At 40.9% G+C, this 27030-nt stretch overlaps 1 protein-coding gene across 11 annotated transcripts in view; it reads left to right on the top strand.

The window, feature by feature from the left end:
* GRIA4 (glutamate ionotropic receptor AMPA type subunit 4) overlaps nucleotides 1-27030 on the top strand; it is a 478284-nt gene that overhangs the window by 239541 nt on the left and 211713 nt on the right. The gene's annotated exons all lie outside the window — the stretch shown is intronic.

The following is a 27030-nucleotide window of genomic DNA, read 5'->3' as shown; positions in this document are numbered from 1 at the left end:
GTAAATTATAGTAATATGCACTGAAGACAAGGGGGTGGCTTGTTGTGGGACACTAGTGATGAATAGCTTGTCTACACATGCAGCCTGCTCATCTCCAGTGCGCCACTCCAAGTCTGCTCTTCATCTTCAGTGCCCAATACCTAACCTACTCATCACCAATGTGCCACAACAAGCCTGCCACTTGTCTCAAGTGCCCCTCACCAAACCTCATTCCCAGTGCCCCACACCAAATCCACTCATCACCAGTGCCCTACAAAAAGCCTGCCCCTGATCTCCAGTGCCCCACACCAAACCTACTCATCACTGGGGTCCCACAACAAGCCATCCCCTTGTCTCCACTGCCCCACACCAAACCTACTCATCACTAGTGTCCCACAACAAGCCACCCCCTTGTCTCCAGTGCTCCACACAAAACCTACTCATCCCCAGTGCCCAAAACCAAACCTAGTTATCATCAGTGCCCTACAACAAGCCTGCCCCTCATCTCCAGTGCCCCACACCAAACCTACTCATCACCAGTGTCCTACAACAAGCCTGGCCCTCATGTCTAGTGCCCCATACCAAACCTATTTGTTACCAATGCCCCACACCAAATCTACTTATCACCAGTGCCCTACAACAAGTCTGTCCTTCATCTCCAGTGCTCCACACCAAACCTACTCATCACTAGTGCCCTTGAACAAGCCTGCCCCTCATCTCTAGTGCCCCACACCACCAAACCTACTCATCACTAGTGTCCCACAAGAAGCCACCCCCCACCCCCCCCCCCCCCATCTCCAGTGCCCCACACCAAACCTACTAATCCCTAGTGACCCACACCAAACCTACTTATCACCAGTGCCCTACAACAAGCTTTCCCCTCATCTCCAGTGCTTCACACCAAACCTGCTCATCACTAGTGTCCAACAAAAAGCCATCCTCTTTTCTCCAGTGTCCCACACCAAACTTACTTATCACCAGTGTCCCACAACAAGCATGCCCCTGATCTCCAGTGCCCCACACCAATTCAGTACCTGGTCTCCAGTGCCCCAATTCAAGCCTACCCTTCATCTACAGCTCCCTACAGTTTGAGCCCATGAAAATATGCATAATTTATATCTGAGGGGCCACTGGTGAAGCTATAAATTACTGCCACTATCTTCCAGGCCCTGTGCAGAGCAGCTTCTAGTGTGCTGCGTGAGATTTGCAGGTGTGTCGTGGGATTTTTGAAAAATATTTAAAATTTCTAGCGTTTTGAAACCTTGAACATGTCAAAAAATTAAATGGCAAATCAATGTCGCAAAAGTAAAAAAAGTACCATATATAAATACACAATCTCTGTCAGTCTGTCGTTCATTGGTTCTTTTTGTAACTCGAGACTTGTGCAAGATCTCTGGAGAACGTGATCGCTCTAACTATATTATAATAATAATTCCATATATAGTTCCATTTGTTTGTTGACTTTGGAGCCTTGATTCAATCTGATTTGCTCTCGAAAGCAGGCACATCCTTCACATTAAATTATAAATTAAATATATATGTAAAAATAAATAAGTTCACCACAATAATTGTTAAATCTTTTCAGGTGTGCTGTGAAAATGTTTAGGTCTTTTTGGTGCGCCGTAAGGCCGCGTACACACGGGCGGACTGTTCGCCCAACTTAGTTTGTCAAACAATCCGACAAACAGTCCGCTCAAAATTTGCATGAGCGGACTTGACCACACACGATGAACGAACAGTCCGCTGAAAGCGTGCGCGATGACGTGAACGGCACGTACGACGGGACTAGAAAAACGACGTCCTATACACTGCAATGCAACCTTCGCCGTGTAAATTCTTTCTGAGCATGCGCGAGACTTAGTTTGTCGAACAAGCCTACACACGAGCGGACTGTCCGCTCAAACCAAGTTTCAGCGGACTGTCTTACGGGAATTCCGAAAAACTTTGTTCGTCAGACTGTCCGCTGAAACTGTCCGCTGAAGCCCACACACGAGCGGACTGTCCGCTGAAACACTGTTCAGCGGACAAAGTTGGGCGAACAGTCCGCCCGTGTGTACGCGGCCTAAGACACAAAAGTTTGGGGAACACTGGGCTACAGGGAGTCACTTGCTCAACACTGCCCCCATTCAGAAAACACTTGGTATTTTTTTAAATTAATACAAGGTATTAAGACAACTTGTAAATGGAATGAAACATTCCTAATAAAACCACAGGGAAATTAATGGTTCGTACTAAAGGCAATAGCACACTTATAGCATAACAAATGTAGAATTTTATTTTAATATGCATATATTTAAAAAAGATCACAGCTATCACTGTACTGGCACCAACTACTTTAGTGATTATCATTTTCCCCAGTGGCGCCCCAGGTATGAGATATGCATACTTTCATTTCAGCTTTAAATATGCAGTTTTTATGAAAGTAACCATAACAATACATGCTCTTGTGCTCCTTCTATGATTACAGCCAATACAAAAAAAGCTATTGCTTCTGGGTATGCATATTATAACCTAGCAGCCAATTCCTAAGCCTGAACACACTATAACCCTGAATTGAGTATCATTTGGTTGGGTGTGAACTTTAAATCTAAACCCTGGGCAAACATCTAAATACAAAACTGCATTACCCCCCTCTCAAAGGATTTTTGTTTCTGAATGGCCTGCCCTAAAATGTACAGTGCCTTGAAAAAGGTTTGACAATGGCACAGCAAACCAGCCTAATGGCTTGGACCTGTAAAAGCCAATGAAGGCTTAAATTATGCATTTGCTGCTGCAGCGCCCCTACACACAGACATACCAGGTACACAGGGAGGATCACATAGATCAAAGAAAAGTACCCAGAACACCAGCTGCTTGAAGAAAAATCAATAATGGCACACCTACATATACTTCACTAGCTAGTGACTGTACCTACCTAAATTAATTGTTCAAAAAGTACACGTGACCATTGGTAAATGTCCATATAGGGCTGGTAATATCAAACAACTGATGATTAAAAATTGTCCATATACAGACACTCCTCACTATACTTGGGTGTGAGTAGGCTACAAAGTGAATAGAAGGTAGTGGCAGCAGAGCAGTTAGGTGGCAGCAAGTGAAGAGTTAACAGGACTTCTCTGAAGAGCACAGTATATGCAACCTAGGAATGCAAACATAGATAGGGAGGGCAATATGCAGTGCAATTCAGGTCAATAGCACCCTGAATTGCTGGCTTGTAGCGCTTCTCAACCTCCTCCACATGCCTCGGAAACACACTCAGGCTTATGGCAGCAGTAGGCAGTAAATCAACAGGCTTCACCATCAGAAACAGGTAGCACATGTAGCAAGCAATGCAGACATGAAGAGGGAGAAGCAGTGAATGAAGCCGTACCACAACAGTGAATAAAACACACCTTGCACACCTCTCAAACTACAGAATACCTCTGCTCACGTGTACTTCTGCATTCAGGGTTGGGGCAGCAGAAAGCAGGACAGATCCTGGATTACTAAAGTCTCTGAGTCCGGAGCCTACTAGGCTGATCTGCAGGCAGGGGAGACAAGGCACAGTGGAGAGCAGGGACACCAGCCCGCTGAAGGAGCTAGAAGGAGCATCCACTCTCACTCCTGAGTCCTCCGAGCTCCCCGGGGCAGCCCTGCTGTATTTTGTAAAAGGCACCAAGACGTCACTGTGCCTGCTTCCCAGCCAAGCATGGCCAGCTTTGGAACGGTGCATGCTTTGCTCTGGGGGGTTCAACCCTCCTGCGCTTGTCACTCAGACAGAAGACAGAGCAGCCCAAGCGACCATACTCCAATTGACCGCTCAGGCTGCTCTGTTTGTTGCTGAGTGACAGGCGCAGCCGGACATCACCCAGCGCTAGCAGGGGTCTGGGAGCCCACAGTCAAATGCGGGAGACTCCCTCGACTCACGGGATACTTGAGATGTCTGCAATGGGCTTCTTGGCTGCTTCTCTGAATAATGCTCTTCTTGCCCGGCCTGTTAGTTTAGGTGGATGGCCGTGTCTTGGTAGGTTTGCAGTTGTGCCACACTCTTTCCCTTTTTAGATGATGGATTGAACAGTGCTCTGTGAGATGTTTAAACCTTGGGATTTTTTTTATAACCTAACCCTGCTTTAAACTTCTCCACAACTTTATCCCTGACCTGTCTGGTGTGTTCCTTGGCCTTCATAATGCTGTACATTCACTAAGGTTCTCTAACAAAACTCTGAGGGCTTCACAGTACAGCTGTATTTATACCGAGATAAAAATTACACATAGGTGGACTCTATTTACTAATTAGGTGACTTCTGAAGACAATTGGTTCCACTAGATTTTAGTTAGGGGTATCAGAGTGAAGGGGGCTGAATACAAATGCATGCCACACTTTTTATATATTTATTTGTAAAAAAAATTGAAAACCACTTCACAAATGTGCCACTTTGTATTTGTCTATCACTTTAAATTCCAATAAAATACATTTACGTTTTTGGTTGTAACATGACAAAATATGGAAAATTTCACGGGGTATGAATACTTTTTGAAAGGCACTGTATGCAGCGCTGATAGATAAATAGTCTGGAACTGGATAGTGAAGTGATGGAGCAAGAACAGAGTGATAATATCATCTCTGTGCTCTCTCTCCTCCTATCGGCATGTGGATTGAGGTTTGAAAAGCTGAAATTGAATCAAATGTGAATATTTATGAATTTTTTGTTTAAATACATTTAATAATTTTTGTAATAAATACCAATCTACATACAGTATTTGGTTTTAAATGTCTGCCTAGATCTCAGCTTATAATGCCCATGCTACTTTACCCTAAAAGGTTTGTAATACAAAATATAGTGGTAAAAAATGTGTTCGTTACATACCTAAATGTAAATTTTTTAAAATCTACATAAAGTACAGACAGCATACATACCATACAGCATACTCATTGTACTGCATTGGCATCGTGCAGACACAGAAAACAAAGAATATAACACACCATATGGTACACACAGTAAGCGTGAACTGCCTGTGAATGGGAAGCAATGGAAGTGACAGTGGTACCACATAATTTAACTTGGTTCCTACAGTGTGGAGCGCGTACCGTGTTTTCTGAAATTGGATGCATAAGTATGGTTTTGCCTGGCCTGCAAAAGACTTCATTCAGAATCGAAAGTCAATCACGCAGTGTGTCTGGAGCATTGGTTGACCTTCAGAATCATCTACTTATTGGCTGGGTCCTCATGGAAGATCCTCTTAGCATGAATTCACTAGGATTGAAATATTTTAAATGTTTGTAATTTTTTGGATAATATATTCACATATATTATCACTTGACAATCTCATCAAAAAATCCAGTTCACATATCAAAATTTCATGTAGGTGTGGAAGTGTTATTTTTTCCTCTTTGGGTAAAATGTAACCACTCAAATAACACGAATTGTTGTTTTATCTCCCAAAGCATTCATTTATCTTCACCAAAAGTGTCTCCATTATCTTTTCTTGTTAATCCCGTACCAATTTGTATATAAATCTTCCCCAATGGCTGAGGATTTGTTATAAAAGATCATCATTTGGACAGCTGCCAGCTAACACGTTAGGAAACTGCTAGCTGTCAAACCTATTTGTCACTGACAGCTTCAGTCTCCACTAATGAACCGGGAACAAATCAGAGTGGTTATTGATCATAGTGAATACATACAAGGTGAAGGCTTCATTCAGAAGAAAAGTGGTTTCAGCTTGCAGAGGCCACTTCAGTCTATAGATGCCACTTTGACTCTGTTCAATACCGTAACTGCTAATACAAGTATAGGATTAAATAAAAAATAAAAAATAATACTAATATATATATATATATATATATATATATTAAAAATGGAACATATACATATACTAATCATCAGTATTGGCTGTGGTCTTCCTGCAGCAGATTTCTTACTAGTTTTAGAGAATATGGTAATTCAAACTGCAATATACACACATTTTATGCCCCATACACACGGTCAGATTTTCCAGTGGAAAATGTTCAATGCACAAAATTTGAGATCTGGTTCTCAAATTTTCAGACAATAAAATCCATTGTCGGAAATTCCAATCATGTGTACACAATTCCTCAGCACAAAGTTCTACGCATGCTCAGAATCAAGCAGAAGAGCTGCACTGGCTATTGAACTTTCTCGGCTCATCGTACGTCATTGCATTCTTGACGGGAATTTCTGACAACATTGTGTGACCATATGTAGACAAGTTTGAGCATCGGAAAAAATCCCATGGGAATGTCCGATCAATGTCCGATCATGTTTACAGGGCATAAGACTTATAGCAGTGATTCAACCATTAGTGAGGTTCCTGTGAGAAAAATTGTGCCTCCAGACAGAAAGATGGTGCTGTTCTGTCTCTTTAGCTAACACTATAGTGCTTTGGGAACCCTCTGTCATGTATGAATTGTATATTTGAGAAATAAATATTGTATACATAAAAAATGTTTTAAATCTTACAAACTGAAAAAAAAACAAGAGTGATTCAAAGTCATTACAAAACTTTTTTCTGCAGTATTTTCCTGATCTTTCAGCTGCTTGGTCTTTGTCTAGTTAGTTGCTTGTTGATGACTGGGCACATATGAACAGAAGATGAAAAAACTCCAGGGTCATGCATTTTTCTTTTCTTTTATCATGCCAACAGAACCTTCTGTGCACTAAGCAGCTGGCTCTGTGAAAAGGCATTGTATTTAAATCTGTCACACTCTGTAGAGGGAAAGACTTTGAAAAGTTATCCGAATATAATCTTGCCGTGGGTAACATTCAGAAGTTTCAGTTATTGTTTTGTCAGGTCTTTGTTTAGTCACACACAATGCAAACACATTGCCATTTCGGGCTCTATGTCCTACAAAAGTTGGTGCAAAGGGTGTCTTTACTAATCCTTCAAGGTCTAAAATAAAATCAGAGTTATTGTTTTCTATGTCATTGCATGTATTAGTCTATCAGCTATTTTAGGCTAGTTTTTTTTATTTATTTTTTTATAGGCTATATAGTCCTATTTTAAAGTGTTTTGCTCTTGTAAAGCAAAGCAGACAAAATTTTCTACATTTTGTAAAAAATGTTTTTTCCATAAAGATTATATTACAATCAATACAATACAATTGGGTTAGTTGCAATAATAACCCCAACATTGGTGGTTGGTTATTATTGCACTCACTGACACCAATGTTGGGGTTATTATTGCACTCACTGACACCAATGTTGGGGGTTATTATTGCAACTGACCCCAGTGTACACCTTTTGCCCTTCCTGGGCCACACTGGAAGAAGAGGAATTGTCTTGGACCACACATAAAATGCACAAATAATAAGGATAGCTGATGATCAGAAAAAGTCAGAGAGATCACAAGTTAACAATCACTGATATAGATAATGTACATATCTGAGTAATAAAAACATTTTTTGTAATATTTTTTATTATAAAAGTAAAAGATGGCAACTAAAAAACGAGTGCGATATTTGACACTGTTTTTGATAAACGAACGCATCAATATCTGCTTTGATGGATGAAGTAGCAAATCTCAATGAATTCTCAAGGTGCTCCTCAGATATCTTGGTTCTAATTTTGCCCTCTGTGTGCTTCATCCTTGAAAATAGTTGCTTGCAAATATAGGTGCTTCTGAAAACTGAGGCCATGAATAAGGAGTGATTGTGAAGAGTGAGCTCTTTGGGAAGATAAAACATATAAAAGTTCAACAAAGAGACACTGTCAGTTTTTTCTTCAGCCACATGTGTTCGCCAAGTATAAATGCATCTTTATGAAAAAAAAATCAACATTTTTAAGTAAGTTTATGTTTTTTTGTAGGGACGCATTAAATAGGAATAAATGACTGACTCTAAAAAAAATTTTTTGCCCATAATCAGTGTAGAGCGGATTAAAAGAAATTCTGATTCATTAATTAGTGTTCCTAGGGTTATAACCACATTGGAGTTCATTATCTGCCAGTAATACATGAAGGAGAGTGCAAGATAACTACAGCGAGCTGCTAGGCACCTGGGGGATAGTCTCTAGTATGATACCAGAAATATTAAAAGCAGTAAGACCTTTTTCACACTGGCTTTCCGATCAGGTCTGCCGGTCAGTTTTTCAGGTGAACCTAATCAGATACTCCATTCACACTTATGGAGCTGCGGATGTCAGAGGTGACTTATCTGCTGATACCTGCTGCTTTCCGACCAGACCTAACTGGAGTTTACACTCTAAAGCACGCGTGTCAAAGACCTATTGTACTCTGAAGTGGGTCCAGCAGAGCCATATTTTATTATTACATTGTTAGTCTGTCTTTGGAGGTGCACATTAGCTACTCTATTTCCACCATTTTGTCCAGTCTGTAAAACCTTTCTGAGAGCGACGGAATGGTATGTGATTTCCAGGAATCTGGAATACAAATATGCGCTGTGTTAAGCATATGCATTGCAAGTGATTTATGGAACGAATGAGTCATAACTATTAAATGCTGGAGCAGGTATTGGTCCAGAGAGAATTCAAGAGTGTATGACGTGACCCTGGAAATAATGTAATGGACTTCGGCCTAGTATACACATAAGGTGGGGCAGTTCCACCAAATGTGTAACCATGTGCCCTCCTTTGTAAAAATTTTAGTAACATGCACATGTCTATAAAAGTCCACAACCTCAGAGACTGCTGGTTCCATATATTAAACAAAGTAGTAAACCGTGCCAAGGTGTTTCCATTTCTCTTCACTTTTGTGAGATACTGTAGATATTGATCTTCAATGTTTTATTACGGATTGATTTTCCTTGCATTCCGTAGAACGTGCTGATTGTGATTGGATTTACCAAATATGGGGAGATCCTCTTTTCATACCTACGGTATATACAACCTGGTGATACAATTTCCATAGTAATTTTTTTTTTATACCTATTTTAAATAATATACTTCAATTGGATTTTACCATTTTATTGGATTCTTGCTTTTTTAGTTCATTTTTTAGTCTTTACACAAGTAGACAATATATCAAGCTGTACACTCATTACTTTAAATTGTAGCAGAGTGTAAGTTCTTCAGTGTTGTCACATGAAAAGTTATAATAAAATATTTACAAAAATGTGAGGGGTGTACTCAATTTTGTGAGATACTGTATACCTCCCACCAAAAACCCAAACAAAAACCTCAAACTGCTGGCACTATCCACTATCACCACAATTAAAAAAATAAATTTAAATATATATACAGTGCCTTGGGAAAGTATTCGGCCCCCTTGAACTTTTCAACCTTTTGCCACATTTCAGGCTTCAAACATAAAGATATAAAAATGTTATTTTGTGTGAAGAATCACCAACAAGTGGGACACAATTGTGAAGTGGAACGAAATCTATTGGATTTTTGAAACTTTTTTAACTAATAAAAAAATGAAAAGTGGGGCGTGCAAAATTATTCGGCCCCCTTGCGTTAATACTTTGTAGAGCCACCTTTTGCTGCGATTACAGCTGCAAGTCGCTTGGGGTATGTCTCTATCAGTTTTGCACATCGAGAGACTGAAATTCTTGCCCATTCTTCCTTGCAAAACAGCTCGAGCTCAGTGAGGTTGGGTGGAGAGCGTTTGTGAACAGCAGTTTTCAGCTCTTTCCACAGATTCTCGATTGGATTCAGGTCTGGACTTTGACTTGGCCCTTCTAACACCTGGATACGTTTTTGGTCTCATCTGACCAGAGCACTTTCTTCCACATGTTTGCTGTGCCCCCCACATGGCTTCTCGCAAACTGCAAACAGGACTTCTTATGGCTTTCTTATAACAATGGCTTTCTTCTTGCTACTCTTCCATAAAGGCCAAATCTGTGGAGTGCACGACTAATACTTGTCCTGTGGACAGATTTTCCCACCTGAGCTGTGGATCTCTGCAGATCCTCTAGAGTTACCATGGGCCACTTGGCTGCTTCTCTGATTAATGCTCTCCTTGCATAGCCTGTCAGTTTAGGTGGAGGACCATGTCTTGGTAGGTTTGTAGTTGTGCCATACTCTTTCCATTTTTGAAAGATGGATTGAACAGTGCTCCGTGAGATGATCAAAGCTTGGGAGATTTTTGTTATAACCTAACCCTGCTTTAAACTTCTCCACAACTTTATCCTTGACCTTTCTGGTGTGTTCTTTGGTCTTCATGACACTGTTTGTTCATTAAGATTCTCTAACAAACCTCTGAGGGCTTCACAGAACAGCTGTATTTATACTGAGATTAAATCAAACACAGGGGGACTCTATTTACGAATTAGGTGACTTCTGAAGGCAATTGGTTGCACTAGATTTTAGTTAGAGGTATCAGAGTAAAGGGGGCTGAATACAAATGCATGCCACAGTTTTCAGATATTTATTTGTAAAAAAAATTGAAAGCCATTTATCATTTTCATTCCACTTCACAATTATGTGCCACTTTGCGTTGGTCTATCACATAAAATCCCAATAAAATATATTTACCTTATTGGTTGTAACATGACAAAATGTGGAAAATGTCAAGGGGTATGAATACTTTTTCAAGGCACTGTATTTTCATTTCCACCCCTTCCTTCTCGTAGTTAGTGCCAATCTGTGTTTTCTGTTACTTGTCTGTTCTGATGAGTGAAGGAAGCCTCTACTTTGCCCCCGTGTATCATTAAAGGGCATCAAGGTCTACTCTCTGTGGGACTGAGGGTTTTAGAGGGTGCCCTGCATTGCTCCCTCCGTTGGAAATGGGAAGCTCTGATTGCAGTGAGTGGCAGGGTTATCGGAGATGTCGCTTTGTGACAATGTGAATTTACTGTAGTCTCTGCATCATCAGCATCACCTTTCTGGAGGAAAGGGGAATCATTGACAGCATCAACCAGTATGTAATAATGTTTTTCTGAATTAAATTAAGATTGCTTTGCTGCTATGTGCCTTATTGTAAGCTACTGTATGTGCTATGTGCTTTATTTTAACAGATGCTGGTTCAACTGAGAGCAGGGTAACCAGAATGGGAGGTTGATGTTGAGAAAGGCCAACTTTTAGTACATGGTTAACACATAATAAACTCAAGCTTTAGTGTTGATCAATTGCCTTACGGCAGATTAGGTTTGTTTTGACAGGGCATTCTGCATTGACGTCATAGTGTATTATGGAATATATATGCCTTGTAGTAGAGTATAACATTTCTATTAAGCTACATTTTCTTGCAGTCTGAATAGATTGTGGGTGTTACTTCTAGCACAATGTGCTTTTACAATGTGACTGTTGTGCTACATCACATTGATGACTTGCAAGGTGCTTTCAGTGTTCTCTTATATTATCCAGAAATACTGCATTGTGTCCATTTCTCTTCCTGCTTTAGAGACAACTCCGAGACTTTTTTCTTTCAGCTGTGTTTGAACAATGTATTATATGGCCTTTAAATGCCGGTTTTTGTTTGAGATGTAAAGAGAATGTCAATTTTATTTATTTTTTTCCCAGAAATAGCAACTTCACTTTAATAGTTTCATCTGTATATAGTCATAGTGTAATAGTCATAGAGATATGACTGTATAATATGTGCAAGGTAATGGCAATTTAGTGCAGCTGAAAAGATCCTGAAATTTGAATGCAGACTTGCAGGGGCATTACTAGGTCTGCAAAAGATCTGGGCCTAGAGCCCATGGCAGCGGTCACCAACCTTCTTGCATGCCCGTGGGCGGGGGGGGGGCGGGAGGCCAGTGGTAAGCAATTTGTCACGGGCGATGGCTGGTGTTGGCGCTGGTGTTAGTTGATATGGTGTCAAGGGGATTGAAGTGCATTATTTCAATTGTTACATTCTAATATATAATGAAGTGGTTCAACTCACCATACTGCAGAATCAGTGGGAGCCATGGGTGTGTCACTTGCCACATCTACTGTCACCAGATGCAGCATGTTACTTGCCACCATCACCTGCCACTAGATGTGGATTGTCACTTGCCATGTCGCCTGCCACCAGATGTGGATTGTCACTTGCCACTTTCACCTGGCAGCAGATGTGGATTGTCACTTGCCACGTCACCTGCCACCATTTGCAGATTGTCACTTGCCGCGTTTCCTGCCACCATTTGCAGATTGTCACTTGCCAAATCTCTTGGCACCATTTTCAGATTGTCACTTGCCACGTCTCATGGCAACATTTGTAGATTGCCACATCTCCTGCCACCATTTGCAGATTGTCACTGGCCACCAGATGTGGGTTGTCACTTTCCAACTGATGTGGATTGTCACTTGCCATGCCAGCCAGTGCCACCAAATGTGCATTGACACTGCATTGGTGGCAGGCTGACAGCACTGGTCCATTGAGTGAGAGCAGGAGAGCGGTTATGTGGGGACGTGCAGTGAGAGATGATGTCATCTTACTGCTCCCCGCCTCACCTCCGACATTGAAGCAAAGGGGTCTGTCTACAAAGTGGAGCTCCACAATGACAGGAAGCACGTGACCTCCACCACACCGTGCTGTGAGTGCGGAAGAGCACTGATGTTTGACTGGCAGTGAAAGATGATGTCATCTCTCTGGTGCTCTCCGTACCTCGCTCTCAAATTGAAAAGGCCTGTCTGTGAGGAGCGCTGATGTGGAGCGGGTGGACAGAGATGTCATCTCTGCTCTTCCGCCCGCTCGCTTCTCTCCTCTCCTCCACCTCTCTCATGCAGCCAGCCCGCCTGCCACAGCAGCCGCAACCCGCTGGTTAGGTACGGACCCTGCGGCAAGAGACTCGAAGCTATGGGCCCCAGATTCAGGGCCATTGACCCAATAGCCACCCCCTAGCAACACCCCTGCAGACTTGTATTAGGGTCATCAAAGTGATCTTCAGGGATTCTAGAAGGAGACACATTATCTTTAGTGCTGTTGCAATCCTGCACTGTAAGCCCCGTAAAAAGAAAACCTTTGGAGTAACTGGGTGGGCATCCTCCTTTCCTCATCTTTATACTTCCCAACCTTCTGAGATTAGATTCTGAGAATATTTAGGCAATGATCACTCTTTGGCCATATTCCCGATCACATGGGTCATGACAAATGAAAGAGCAAGGAAGGGACCTACTCAAGCTATTCTTAATATTAGCTGCTAAATTTGATTAGTGCAATAACTTTAAGGATAGTTAAAAGTTTTAGCACAATATAAATACATATGGCAGCAAAATAGTATACTTAGTTATAGATATCTCTATGGCAGAGCTAAAAGAATAACATTTAGAATTATAAGGCTGGGACTTGGTTCCAAAATGTAGATAATCCCTCTCAATGAGAGACAGTTGAAATTTCATAATGTCGTGCTCAGTAAATCAGGTCACATAGTTGCAGGAGAGGTATGAAAAGCCATATGCAAATATTGACTTTAGGAAAAGTTGGTTATTGCACAGCTTTTCTGAGAGTAGTTGTGGTAGAGTGGTAAAGATACCACTGCCAAAGGAGGAATACCCAGTACTTCCAGGTATGAAGAATACCCAGTACTTCTAGGTACGATGTATACCCAGTACTTCCAGGTATAATGTATACCCAGTACTTCCAGGTACGATGTATACCCAGTACTTTCACATATGAAGAATACCCAGTACTTCCAGGTACAATGTATACCCAGTACTTCCAGGTATGAAGAATACCCAGTACTTCTAGGTACGATGAATACCCAGTACTTCCAGGTACAGTGTATACCCAGTACTTCCAGATATGAAGAATACCCAGTATTTCCAGGTATGATGTATACCCAGTACTTCCAGCTATGAAGAATACCCAGTGCTTCCAGGCATGGGGTTGCACAGCAACTAAAAACAGTAATTTTGAGGAGGTTACTGCAAGGGGTAAAGACAAGTATATTCTGCATATTTTTCATAAGGTAAATTGAACTTGTGCCCAACATAGCACTTTGGTAGTAAATTACTTACTTAGCAAGCCTTAGTTCAGTGAGAGCCCAAGTGGCTTTGAGCAGGGAAACCATAACAGGCTTAACCTGTAACTGTGTGGCATCCATATGGCTCAAAGTAGCAAAAATTGGAACATTAGATCCATTCTCCTGCTGGCTCATTGTAAAGACTATGAGACATATTTATAAAGCATTTAATGTAATGTTCACTGTGATGTTCACTGAACCTTCACTGGTGATGAGTAAATCAATGTCATTGTAAAACACATGCACCTGTAATTTTTGGTGTATGTCAAGTGCACTGCTTTACAGGTATTCCCCTATGTGTACATGTCTTTAAAACTGACTATAGTTCTCCTGCTAACTACAAGTGTGTACTGCTACTGGAGTTCATAGAGCAAGGGATCAGATAAGTGAGCAAGCTAGGGATTGCTGACCATACGCATGGGCAGTTTTCCCACAACTTCAACAAGCTTTTAACTACAAAAGTATTAAATAAATTACTACAACCTACCACTGTTCCTGTAATAACCACAAATCTGTATATACTGTATATAGATATATCTATATTTATATATCTATATAGATATATCTATATGGATATATATATATATATATATATATATATATATATATATATATATATATATATATATATATATATATATATATATATACACACTATATTGTCAAACGTATTGGGACACCTGCCTTTACACGTACAAGAATTTTAATGTCATCCCAGTCTTTGTCTGGCGGGTACAATATTCAGTTGGCCCACACTCTATAACACACAGCTATAACAGCTTCAACTCTTCTGGGAAGGCTGTCCATAAGGTTTAGGAGTGTGTCTATGGGAATGTTTGACCATTCTTCCAGAAGCGCATTTGTGAGGTCAGGCACTGATGTGCACGAGAAGGCCTGTCTCGCAGTCTCTGCTCTTATTCATCCCAAAGGTGTTCTATTGGGTTGAGTCAAGTTCCTCCATCCCAAACTCACTCATCCATGCCTTTATGGACCTTGCTTTGTGCCCTGGTCCAAATCATTTGGTGGAGTGGGAATTCGAGTGTGGCATTGTTTTTCAGAGGTTGGGCTTTGCCCCTTGGTTCCAGTGAAGGGAAAACTTAAGGCGTCAGCATACCAAGTCATTTAGGACAATTTCATGCTCCCGACTTTGTGGGAACAGTTTGAGGATGGCCCCTTCCTTTACAGAAAGGTCCATAAAGACATGGATGAGTGAGTTTGGGGTGGAGGAACTTGGCTGGGATGCCATTAAAGTTCATGTGCGTGTAAATGTAGGTGTCCCAATACTGTTGATAATATAGTGTGTGTGTGTATATATATTTATACTGTGTATATATGTGGCATATATATATATATATATATATATATATATATATATATATATATATATATATATATATAGTAGGTTACCTTGATCTGTTAAGTTGTTTTTGTAAATGCTGGTTAATAGTGGTTAAAACTGCTAAACATTTCCCAGTGTGCGGCTAGGATTCTAGGATTACTAGTAGGAAATTTCTTATTTTTTTACTTTAGCTGTGCTGTTGAAATACATAGAGACTGTCAGTGTGTGTTTTTGACGGTGAGCAATTTGTGAATCTGAATGTATAACGCCTAGTGACGTGCCTTGATCCAGTGCCAAACGTACCACCTCAAAAACGCTAATCATATTAGTTTGGCATAAGCGGTTCTTCATTAAGCCACATGGGAAATGTGTAAGAAGCTAATTTTCTGAAATAAGTTTATAAATCACATCCCTTAGAAACTTTTTATATGTCAAAATTGCCTTTTTGTCATTCTCATGCTTTGATTTTGTATATTTATTTTATTTTTTTATCTAAATTGTGGTTACACGCCTGCTGTACATCAGACAGATAAAGGAGATGGTAGGGAGATAAAGTCAGACAATCTTCTATAGCAGTGTTGATCCCATATAGTTTCCATAGATCTGGCATCTCCTCTGTTTTTCACAGGCACAGAGCCAAGCGCTTTTGTTAGTATGGAGTCGGTAAGCTTCCCGCTGAAATCTCAGGTTCAGTCTTACATTATTCTCTGAAGCTTTGAAGATGTATATTCTTGTTCTGAGAATGCTTCGTCTTCAGCTTTTATTTTATAATTTCTATTTTTAAAAGGCATTGTCACTTGAACGTTTCCAGAATGTATAAAATTTTGTATAAACGCTGCCAACCATGGAATATTTTTTAAAGAGACTCTGCCTCTCTTTTATGGCCAAATGCTGGGTCACTCGGATAGGCAAAGTGCTAACCCTTCTGAGTAGTGTTGGAGCATGCGGTTACCGCCTTCCCCCCCCCCCCCCACATTCCCATCGGTACTTCACTGGCCAATAGGAATGTCCTGGAGGCGAGTAGAGGAGGGTAACCTTTCACTATTGTGAAGTGTTGGAGCTTGGAATTAAATTGGTAGTAAACCCTGAAAGTAAAACTGCCCTTTACATTAAGCTACACCCGAATAGAATAAAATATTTTTTGTGCCTCCAGTCCTAAAGTTTTGTTCCCTTTTTACCCTTTTGGAACGCACCCTAGGCACAGCCATAGGGCCGCTGGTGCTGTGCCTGGCCAGCATTGTGCACAGTAGGGGCCACTGACATTTGCTTAGTAAGGGCTCCTGTCTTTCTGAGATATGGCATATGCACAGTAGGGGGCAACTGATGCTGTGGATGGCCAGCGCTTTGCCATCTAATTTCAGATCTCAGACTGGAGCCTGTACTGTCCATACACCTGCCAGATAGTGCTATTACCCCCTACAGTGCAGGTGCCGACCAGGCTCAGTGCCAGAGCACTGAAAGGCAGTGGACCCCATTGTCCCACACATAAGGCACCAGGTCACGAGAGCACGCATATTGTGGGATGTCACCAGAGAGACATTGGAATAAAGGAGATACCCTCTAGGTCAAGGGTATCAAACTGGCGGCCCTCCAGCTGTTGCGGAACTACAAGTCCCCTCATGTCTCTGCCCATGGGAGTCATGATTGTTACTCATCATGGGAATTGTAATTCTGCAACAGCTGGAGGGCCGCCAGTTTGAGACCCCTGCTGGAAACTTAGAGGAAACTTTCATAGTGTGGTAATACAGTAAAAAAACACACAAAACTGGGAACAGGAAGCAATAGGGACAAAAGGTATGCAGAATCAAACTTGTCTTGCATACACACAGTCACACAATTGTTGGCCAACAATTATGAACGTAGTGATTTACTAGACGTACTACGTGGTTTTTCAGCTCTCTAGTGCCACCCTTTGGGCTCCTTCTGCTAATTTTGTGTTAGTAGAAGTTTGATGAGTGTTGATTCACACTTTTCTTTTCACGTTTTTCATTTAGCGCTTTTCATTTTGTGCTTTTCGGTTCGTTTCTGAACGGCCGTTCGTCAACCAGACATGTTGTGGAATCGGAGGAGATAACGTGTTATTTATCATTGGCCTTGGAGTTATTGCTTTGACACTATTTTTTTGGTTGAATAATGATTTGATTTGGTATATTTTCTATATTTTTGGATGGATGCATAGAATGCACTTTTTGGTTAAGTTCTATTGGCAGATAGCATGTCTATTTTTTTTTTTTTTTTAAATGCACAATAAAAAAAATTGTGGAGAATAATACTTGGCTATGTATTTTACTTCAAATGACAGTTGGGCAGTAGGCAGTTACATTTAAAAAAATACAATGTTAAACTGACAAGGGGCACCAACATGGTTGTATCTTTGATCTTAAAAACTGCGGAATAATGTGGTTGTGGTAACTTGCCCAAATAAAACAAAAAAAAAGCATAATAATATTATTCTTGATATCACTAGAAAAAAAAAGCCTTTGAAAATGTGTTTGCAATAACTCCATCAGTATCACCAGCAAAGCAGCTTCATTATTCTCTCATTAACCACTTCAGCTCCGGACCAATAAACACCTTAAGGACCAGAGGTCTTTTTGCAATTTCGCACTGCGCTGCTTTAACTGGTAATTGCGCGGTCATGCAATATTGCACCCAAACGAAATTTGTGTCCTTTTCTTCCCACAAATAGAGCTTTCTTTTGATGGTATTTGATTGCCTCTGCGATTTTTTTTTTTTGCGATATAAATGGAAAAAGAGCGAAAATTTTGAAAAAAAAAGATATTTTCTTCTTTTTGTTATAAGAAAAATCGAATAAACTAAATTTTAGTCATACATTGAGGGCAAAATTTATTTAGCCACATGTCTTTAGTAAAAAAAATGTCAATAAGCGTATATTTTTTGGTTTGCGCAAAAGTTATAGCGTCTACAAACTAGAGTACATTTTCTGGAATTTACACAGCTTTTAATTTATGACTGCCGATCTCATTTCTTGAGGTGCTAAAATGGCAGGGCAGTACAAATCCCCCCCAAATGACCCCATTTTGGAAAGTAGACACCCCAAGGAAATTGCTGATGGGTATGTTGAGCCCATTGAATATTTATTTTTTTTGTCCTAAGGGATTGAATAATGACAAAAAAAAAAAAAAAAAATTTTTTTACAAAAAGTTGTCACTAAATGATATATTGCTCACACATGCCATGGTTATATGTGGAATTGCACCCCAAAATATATTCCGCTACTTCTCCCGAGTATGGCGATACCACGTGTGTGGGACTTTTTGGGAGTCTAGTCGCGCAGGGCACCCCGAAAACCAATCACCACCTTCAGGATTTCTAAGGGTGCAAATTTTTGATTTAACTCCTCACTACCTATCACAGTTTCGAAGGCCATAAAATGCCAAAATAGCACAAAACCCCCCAAAATGACCCCATTTTGGAAAGTAGACACCCCAAGCTATTTACTGAGAGGCATGTTGAGTCCATGGAATATTTTATATTTTGCCACAAGTTGCGGGAATATTACAAACTTTTTTTTTTTTGCACCAAGTTGTCACTAAATGATATATTGCTCACACATGCTATGGGCATATGTGAAATGACACCCCAAAATACATTCTGCTGCTTCTCCCGAGTACGGGGATACCACATGTGTGGGACTTTTTGGGAGTCTAGTCGCGCACGGCACCCCGAAAACCAATCACCACCTTCAGGATTTCTAAGGGTGCAAATTTTTGATTTAACTCCTCACTACCTATCACAGTTTCGAAGGCCATAAAATGCCAAAATAGCACAAAACCCCCCCAAATGACCCCATTTTGGAAAGTAGACACCCCAAGCTATTTACTGAGAGGCATGTTGAGTCCATGGAATATTTTATATTTTGCCAAAAGTTGCGGGAATATTACAAACTTTTTTTTTTTTTGCACAAAGTTGTCACTAAATGATATATTGCTCACACATGCTATGTGCAGAAGTCAAATTACACCCCAAAATAAATTCTGCTGCTTCTCCCGAGTACGGGGATACCACATGTGGGGGACTTTTTGGGAGCCTAGCCACGTACGGGACCCCGAAAACCAAGCACTGCCTTCCGGATTTGAATATAAAATGCTATAAAAAACAAACTAACCAGAGTCACCCGTAACACTTATACGGTGATCAGTGGTGAAAGGGTTAACTAGGGGCAATCAGGGGGTTCAAATTTTTATTAGGTAGTATATGGGGGTCCCTGGCGCTATATAAAAACCTGACGGGGAACCTAAATAACTAACTGGCTAACCAGCGTCACCAGTGACACTTATACTGTGATCGCTGGTGAAAGGGGGTGAAAGGGTTAACTAGCAGCAATCAGGGGGTTAAAACCATTATTGGGTAGTATATCGGGGTACCTAGCGCTATAAAAACCTGGCGGTGAACCTAAAAAAATAACTAGCTACCTAGCGACACTAGCGACACTGATGCAGCGTTCAGAAAAATTATCGCTTAGTGACACTGGCAAAAGGGGGTGAAAGGGTTAACTAGCGGAAATCAGGGGGTTAAAACCATTATTGGGTAGTATATCGGGGTACCTAGCGCTATAAAAACCTGGCGGTGAACCTAAAAAAATAACTAGCTACCTAGCGACTGTAGCGACACTAATGCAGCGATCAGAAAAACGATCGCTTAGTGACACTGGCAAAAGGGGGTGAAAGGGTTAACTAGCGGCAATCAGGGGGTTAAAACCATTATTGGGTAGTATATCGGGGTACCTAGCGATATAAAAACCTGGCGGTGAACCTAAAAAAATAACTAGCTACCTAGCGACACATGCAGCGATCAGAAAAATGATCGCTTAGTGACACTGGCAAAAGGGGGTGAAAGGGTTAACTAGCGGCAATCAGGGGGTTAAAAACATTATTGGGTAGTATATCGGGGTACCTAGCGCTATAAAAACCTGGCGGTGAACCTAAAAAAATAACTAGCTACCTAGCGACTGTAGCGACACTAATGCAGCGATCAGAAAAACGATCGCTTAGTGACACTGGCAAAAGGGGGTGAAAGGGTTAACTAGCGGCAATCAGGGGGTTAAAAACATTATTGGGTAGTATATCGGGGTACCTAGCGCTATAAAAACCTGGCGGTGAACCTAAAAAAAATAACTAGCTACCTAGCGACACTAGCGACACATGCAGCGATCAGAAAAATGATCGCTTAGTGACACTGGCAAAAGGGGGTGAAAGGGTTAACTCTAGGGGCAATCAGGGGGTTAAATCTTTATTGGGGGGTGATAGGGGGCTATCCTGGACCTAACACTAACTGTCCTGACAGTTTTTACTGTCACAACTGACACTGAATGCATTGATCAGTAAAGAAATGATCAATGCAATCAGTGACACTGTGACTGGGGGGGGAGGGGGGGCGGGGGGGGGATCGGGGGGCGATCGGGGGGGGTTTGTGTGCCTGTGTGTACCTACATGTCAGTGTAGTGTTGGTGCACACTTACTTTTACTGTTCTCCTCGTAGTCCGGTCAAAAAGACCGCCCCGAGGAGAATGACATCACTTCCTCCTTCCTGTGTAAACAATACACAGGGGAGGAAGCTTCTCATTGGCCAGGAGCGATCCAGAGGGGGTGGCCGAAAACCAACGGCCATCCCCTCATCACGGAGCGCTCCTGGACCGAATCGGACCGCCGTAACCAGCGGGAGGGGGTCCGATCGGACCCCCCACCCGCTGGAAGGCAATCACGTTGATGTACGTGATTATGCCTGCCTGTGCCATTGTGCTGACGTACAATGGCAATACGGCGGTCCTCAAGTGGTTAAAGAAGAAGAGAATGTGTGCTGCATTTCGAGATTTCATAATTTGCCATGTTACGAATGTTAATTCTTCATTGTGAATGCTAGTTTACAAGACCGACCGTTTCTGGCTCGTCCTTGCTTCCGAGCATACGTGTTTGTACTTTGGACTTTTGTTCGATAGACTTGTGTACACAGGCTCGGAAAATCCGACAACACACATTTGTCAGCGGAAAATTTTAAAACCTGCTATCCAGCCTTTGTTGGCTGAAAGTCCGACAACAGTTGTCCGATGGAGCATATACATGGTCAGATTTACCGACAACAGCCTGTCATTGAACATTTCCCGTCGGAAAGTCCGATCGTGTGTATGAGGCTTAACATTTTAGTGTGGCACCACAATCTCCAGACTCAAATGTCATTGATTTCTGCAGGGTAGGTGTGCTCGGGAGCTATAAAGAACCTCCACCAAGTGCTTTTTTCCAACACACAAGTGTATGCAACTTAAAGCAACTAACTAACTAACGTTTCTACATATTTAAAAAAAATAGGAAAACCTATAATTATATGGACAATAATTAACGTGAATAAGTGTGTTCAATAACTTTTTGGGAGCAGCAGGTAGTGAGACCAAAAGTCTGATGATGTTTTAAAGAAGTCAAATAAATTTCATACTGCGCTCTAAGTACTCATATATACATACAAAAAAATGCAAAAAAATCATAAGTGAAATTTATAAGAAACATATATGCTAAAACACTAAAATAAATGTCCATTTACTTTTCAAAGAAATTTGAAATCAATGTAAGTGTCTGTGAACCACCACCATGGATCTTCTATCAATGTGAGTGATGAGAATCCCTGCGATCTGGGTGAGAAAACGTCTTCCACCACCACTACTCAAACAATCTACTCAGCAGAGGGAATTGACACCCATTACAGGTAGTCAAAACAGGCACGGATACCAATGGAAGTATGCCTTATGAAGGGAGACTGGTCCACAGCCCGATGTGCTCCAATGATTGATCAAAGAACATTGGCACCCATTACAGGTGGTCAGATCAAGCGCAGATACCAATGGAAATGTGCCTTCTAAATAGAGACTGGTCCACGGCCCGGTATACTAGAAACGATTGGTCATATGTTTAAAAGATAACAAGAAGAAGGGGCTCCTCATTGCGTAGTATAAAAAATCCCTTTATTCCATAAGAGACATCGGCATAAAACATAGTAAAAACACTTTGCCCGAATCAAAAAGCATGCAGGTATGCCGTTTGCATTCCACCTTTGTTCCAACTAACGTTTCAACTACGTAATTTCCGCTAGTTGGAACGCAGGGGGAATGCAAACGGCATACCTGCATGCTTTTTGATTTGGGCAAAGTGTTTTTACTATGTTTTATGCCGATGCCTCTTATGGAATAAAGGGATTTTTTTTAAACTACGCAATGAGGAGCCTGTTCTTCTTGTTATCTTCTAAACATATGACCAATTGTTGGAGTATATCGGGACACGGACCAGTCTTCATTTAGAAGGCACACTTCCATTGGTATCTGCGCTTGATCTGCCAAGCTATAATGGGTGCCAATCTGCTCTGATCGATCACTGGAGCATATCGGGCTGTGGACCAGTCTCCCTTCATAAGGAATACTTCCACTGGTATCTGCGCTGTAATGGGTGTCAATTCCCTCTGCTGAGTAGATTGTTTGCCTAGTGGTGCTGGAAGATGTTTTCTCACCCAGATCGCAGGGATTCTCATCACCCACATTGATAGAAGATCCATGGTGGTGTTTCACGGACACTTAATTTGATTTCAAATTTCTTTGGAAATTATATGGACATTTATTTTAGTGTTTTAGCATATATTTTTCTTATGAATTTCACTTATGATTTTTTTGCATGCATATTTGAGTACTTAGAGCGCGGTATGAAATTTATTTGACTTCTTTAACACAGTTTCTACAGATTGTTTGGGGTTGAGGTTTACATTTCTGCCATCTCTGTTCTCCTATTTTGTTGATTTAAGGTCCTGGAGGCCTAAATGTCCATTTGGTATACTCTTCGGCCAGTAAAAGGTGTGCAGCAATGCCATGAAAGTGCTATAATGTATTCACCGCACCACTTATCAGTGCTTGGTGGAATTTCCGTTTAAGCACAAATATGATTATTTTATTGTTGTAGTAGATCAATAATTGTAACGGTTTTCCTTTAAATCTATACAGTGAATGATCTCCTTCAGCACTATGCTAGCTTTTTGCTGTTTCCATGGTCACCAAGTGATCAAACTCCTTGAAGGTGCTGACCATACCCAGAATAGCTTTATTATTTTTGTGCGAGATAACTCCTAGCTAACATATGCAGTTTATCTATTGAGTGGCCTTAATTTTCTTCTGCCATGCCTGAGCACCTTGCTAATCTGCTCACTAAATTTATAGTGTTGATTACATCCAGAAACCCCAAAAAGCTAAGCTTAAAAATATATAGTATCACAAGTCAGGGGTGTGTGTGCTCCCTTATAAAGGGTTTGTTCACCTTGACCAAAAAACTGCCAATGCAAGTAAGGGTCGCCTGTAGATAAAAACTAAGACTGTGCAGCTTTGACTAACGTTGAATAATGCCCTCGCTGTAGGTGTAGGCCTTGTGCATACCTCCCGAAGTCTGACTGAAAAACTCCCAGAGATGACATCATCCCATCCTACATTGCCGCTAGGATGCATCTGTCAAAGCTTGTCTATTACTTTAACCTCTGTCACGTCTGTCCTGGGTATTATGATCTGATCCTCTTTTCTGACTTGTATTAACTGTGCTTCTGATCTTGTCTACTTTTATATGTTTCTTTTTGTTTCTGTGTATGGTTCTTTCTGTTCATATCTATCTTTTATGTATTGGGTCCTTTCCTGTCTATATTTTTAAAGTTGTCCTGCTGGGCAATGGCATTTTGAGTTTACATACTGGGAGTTTTTTGCCACACAAGACTTCATGGTACCTGCAACTGGAGAGGTCAGTGAAGGCTTGTTTCAAAACTGTGTATTAATATTATGTAATTAGTTGAATTGACATAGCCTGAACACAGTTCTAGTTCATGGTTTAGTCCAGTGGTCTCCAAACTACCGGCCTGGAGCTGGATGCAGCCCTTTTCTTGCTTTTATCTGGTCTTTGAAGAACTATTCCTGCCATCGACACCAACTATGGGGCACTATTCCTTTGACAGACACCAACAATGTGGCATAATTCCTGCCACTGACATCAACAATGTGGCAGTATTTCTTCCACTAACACCAACAATTCGGCATAATTTGACATCAACAATGGGGTGGTCAGTGGCAGGACACCATTTATGTCTCCCCCTAATACCAAAGAATTGACAATGTTTACTCCCACTGGGCACAGTCCACTCCCCTAAAGTCTGAAGGACAGTAAATCTGCCCTTTTTTTTTTACAAAGTATAGAGAACCCTGGCTTAGTGCATAAAAAAGAGGAAAGATGAAGAATAAAATAAAAACTATAAAAATATAAAAAGCTGCGCCAGCCCTCTAATCAATTATATACCAGAAAAAAGATATTGAAATATGTGAATAATTAATATATAAATAATTAATACAATCAAAAAAACACCTCAAGTGCATAAAAATCACAAAAGTGCATACAAATAATAATACGAAAAAATACAAAAAAATCCAATCATAAAAAGTTCATATGTGAGTCCATATAATAAAACTTTTATGTTCTTAAATGGCAGCACCTCAGTGGTTAAACACACTCTGAAAGCGCACGAAGTGCCCGTCACCATATAGTGAGTGCGCTTACCAGAGATTATGTAAATTGGAGCGTTGTATATAGTCGGTAGGTCACATCAAAGATATCCTCCTTTCAGTGGGTCAGCTCTCCGTCTCGCAACAGTACTTCCCAGACAGTAATCTATTCAGTGGTCCCAATAAGGAACTCATAGTAGAAGTCCTCAAAAATTAGATGTCATTCCCTGCCAGACAGGGCTTTGTGGTGTGGCAGAGCTGTATAAATCTCAGAACTGGATGGAAAAAACAAATTCTTTGACAGGTAAAACAACTCCTGTAAAAGTATTTCATCTGTGTATTAAGCATGTAGGCAAGTTCAGTTTAGTCTCCTTGTACAGGTGCAGCTGTTTCAACAGATATTATGCAAAGGAAAGGGAAGCTAAGGGGATAAATAAATAAAAACTATACTGCTTAAAGTGGTTGTAAACTCTCCCCCACACTTAGTCCCATGTAAATCAGCATAAAAAACCCTAATGAACACTGCTTGTAGATATCTCCTTACTTGCTTAGTATTGCTGTAATCCTTTTTGCTCTTTAGAATGACGTCACTGAGCATGCCCAGATCTCCCCTGATTTACTGCACACTCTCTTTGTGCTTATCTATCTGCTATCAGGACTTCCTACGGCACAACACTGAACTCCCAGCCGGCTGCAGAATCACTCAGAGCTTCCTTCTACACACCATGTGACCTCACATGCTGTGTAACGCAGGGCATGGGACAGAAATAACTACAGTCTTATCAGCTGAAGCTGATAAGACTCACACAGGCAAACTCTAGATAAGCAGCACAAGTAAATACTATGAAATAAAACAAGTCAGCTATGAGCAGGGAAACAGGGTTGCCATAGAAAAGTTGGATTGAGAAGGAGGCTTGATTAACAGTACAGGAAGTGCTCAATGTAAGGGCGGAAATACACTCCACTGTGGACTCAGAAAACAATACTTAAGATGGTGCTGCCTAACCCCTGGAAACAAGTTTTTTTTAAGTTACTTTAACCACTTAAGGACCAGGCCTCTTTTTCTGATTTGGCGTTTACATGTTTAAAACAGTTTTTTTTTTTTGCTAGAAAATTACTTAGAACCCCCAAACATTTTATATTGTTTTTTTTCTAACACCCTAGAAAATAAAATGGCGGTCATTGAAATACTTTTTTTCACACCGTATTTGCGCAGCGGTCTTACAATCGCACTTTTTTTGGAAAAAATTCACTTTTTTGAATAAAAAAATAAGGCAGCAGTAAAATTAGCCCAATTATTTTTTATATTGTGAAAAATAATGGTACGCCGAGTAAATTGGTACCCAACATGTCACGCTTCAAAATTGCGCCCGCTCGTGGAATGGCGTCAAACTTTTAGCCTCAAAAATCTCCATAAGCGACATTTAAAAAATTCTACAGGTTGCATTTTTTGCGTTACAAAGGAGGTCTAGGGCTAGAATTATTGCTCTCGCTCTACCGATCGCGGCGATACCTCACATGTGTGGTTTGACCACCGTTTTCATATGCAGGTGCTACTCACGTATGTGCTCGCTTCTGTGCGCAAGCTCGTCGTGACAGGGTGTTTTTAAAAACCTTTTTTTTTTTTAATTTATTTTAATTGATTTTATTTATTTTTACACTGTTTTTAAAAAAAAAAATGGATCACTTTTATTCCTATTACAAGGAATGTAAACATCCCTTGTAATAGAAAAAAGCATGACAGGTCCTCTTAAATATGAGATCTGGGGTCAAAAAGTCCTCAGATCTCATATTTGGACTAAAATGCAACAGAAAAAAAATAAAATAAAAAAATAAAGAAAAAATTACATTTAAAAAAATATACCTTTAAGAGGTATGGGCGGAAGTGACGTTTTGACGTCGCTTCCGCCCTCCTATGGTATAGAGACGAGTGGGGGCCATCTTAGTCTCACTCGTCTGCGTACCCAGCTAGCAAAAGGACCCGATCGCCTCTGCCGCTACCGACGGCTATGGTAAGCGGCGGAAGGTGCGGGAGGGCGGCGGGAGACCACCATTATCGTACAGACGACCAGCGCCTGAAGAGATGGATATCTCGGTTGTAGCAGCAGCTGCTGCCGTTACCGAGATATCCATCTTCAAAAATAGGACGTACATCGTCGTGCGCTGGTCGTTAAGTGGTTAAACAGTAAGTAATATGGGATTTGGGCTGGATTACAGTGGCTATAGTTTGATAATTACTTATTATAATGGGCTAAATGAAAAGCAGCATCAAAGTGGGAGAGTTTTCTTCCTCTTTAAGATGGTTGCTGTAAAATGGACTATGTAAGCAGGTCAACT

The sequence above is a fragment of the Lithobates pipiens genome, unplaced genomic scaffold, assembly GCF_037356315.1.
Source record: "Lithobates pipiens isolate NorthernLeopardFrog02 unplaced genomic scaffold, aLitPip1_a1.2 Scaffold_16, whole genome shotgun sequence".
Lineage (NCBI taxonomy): Eukaryota > Metazoa > Chordata > Amphibia > Anura > Ranidae > Lithobates > Lithobates pipiens.
Note: the sequence above shows the minus strand (reverse complement) of the source record. Positions and strands in the feature narration are given on the sequence as shown.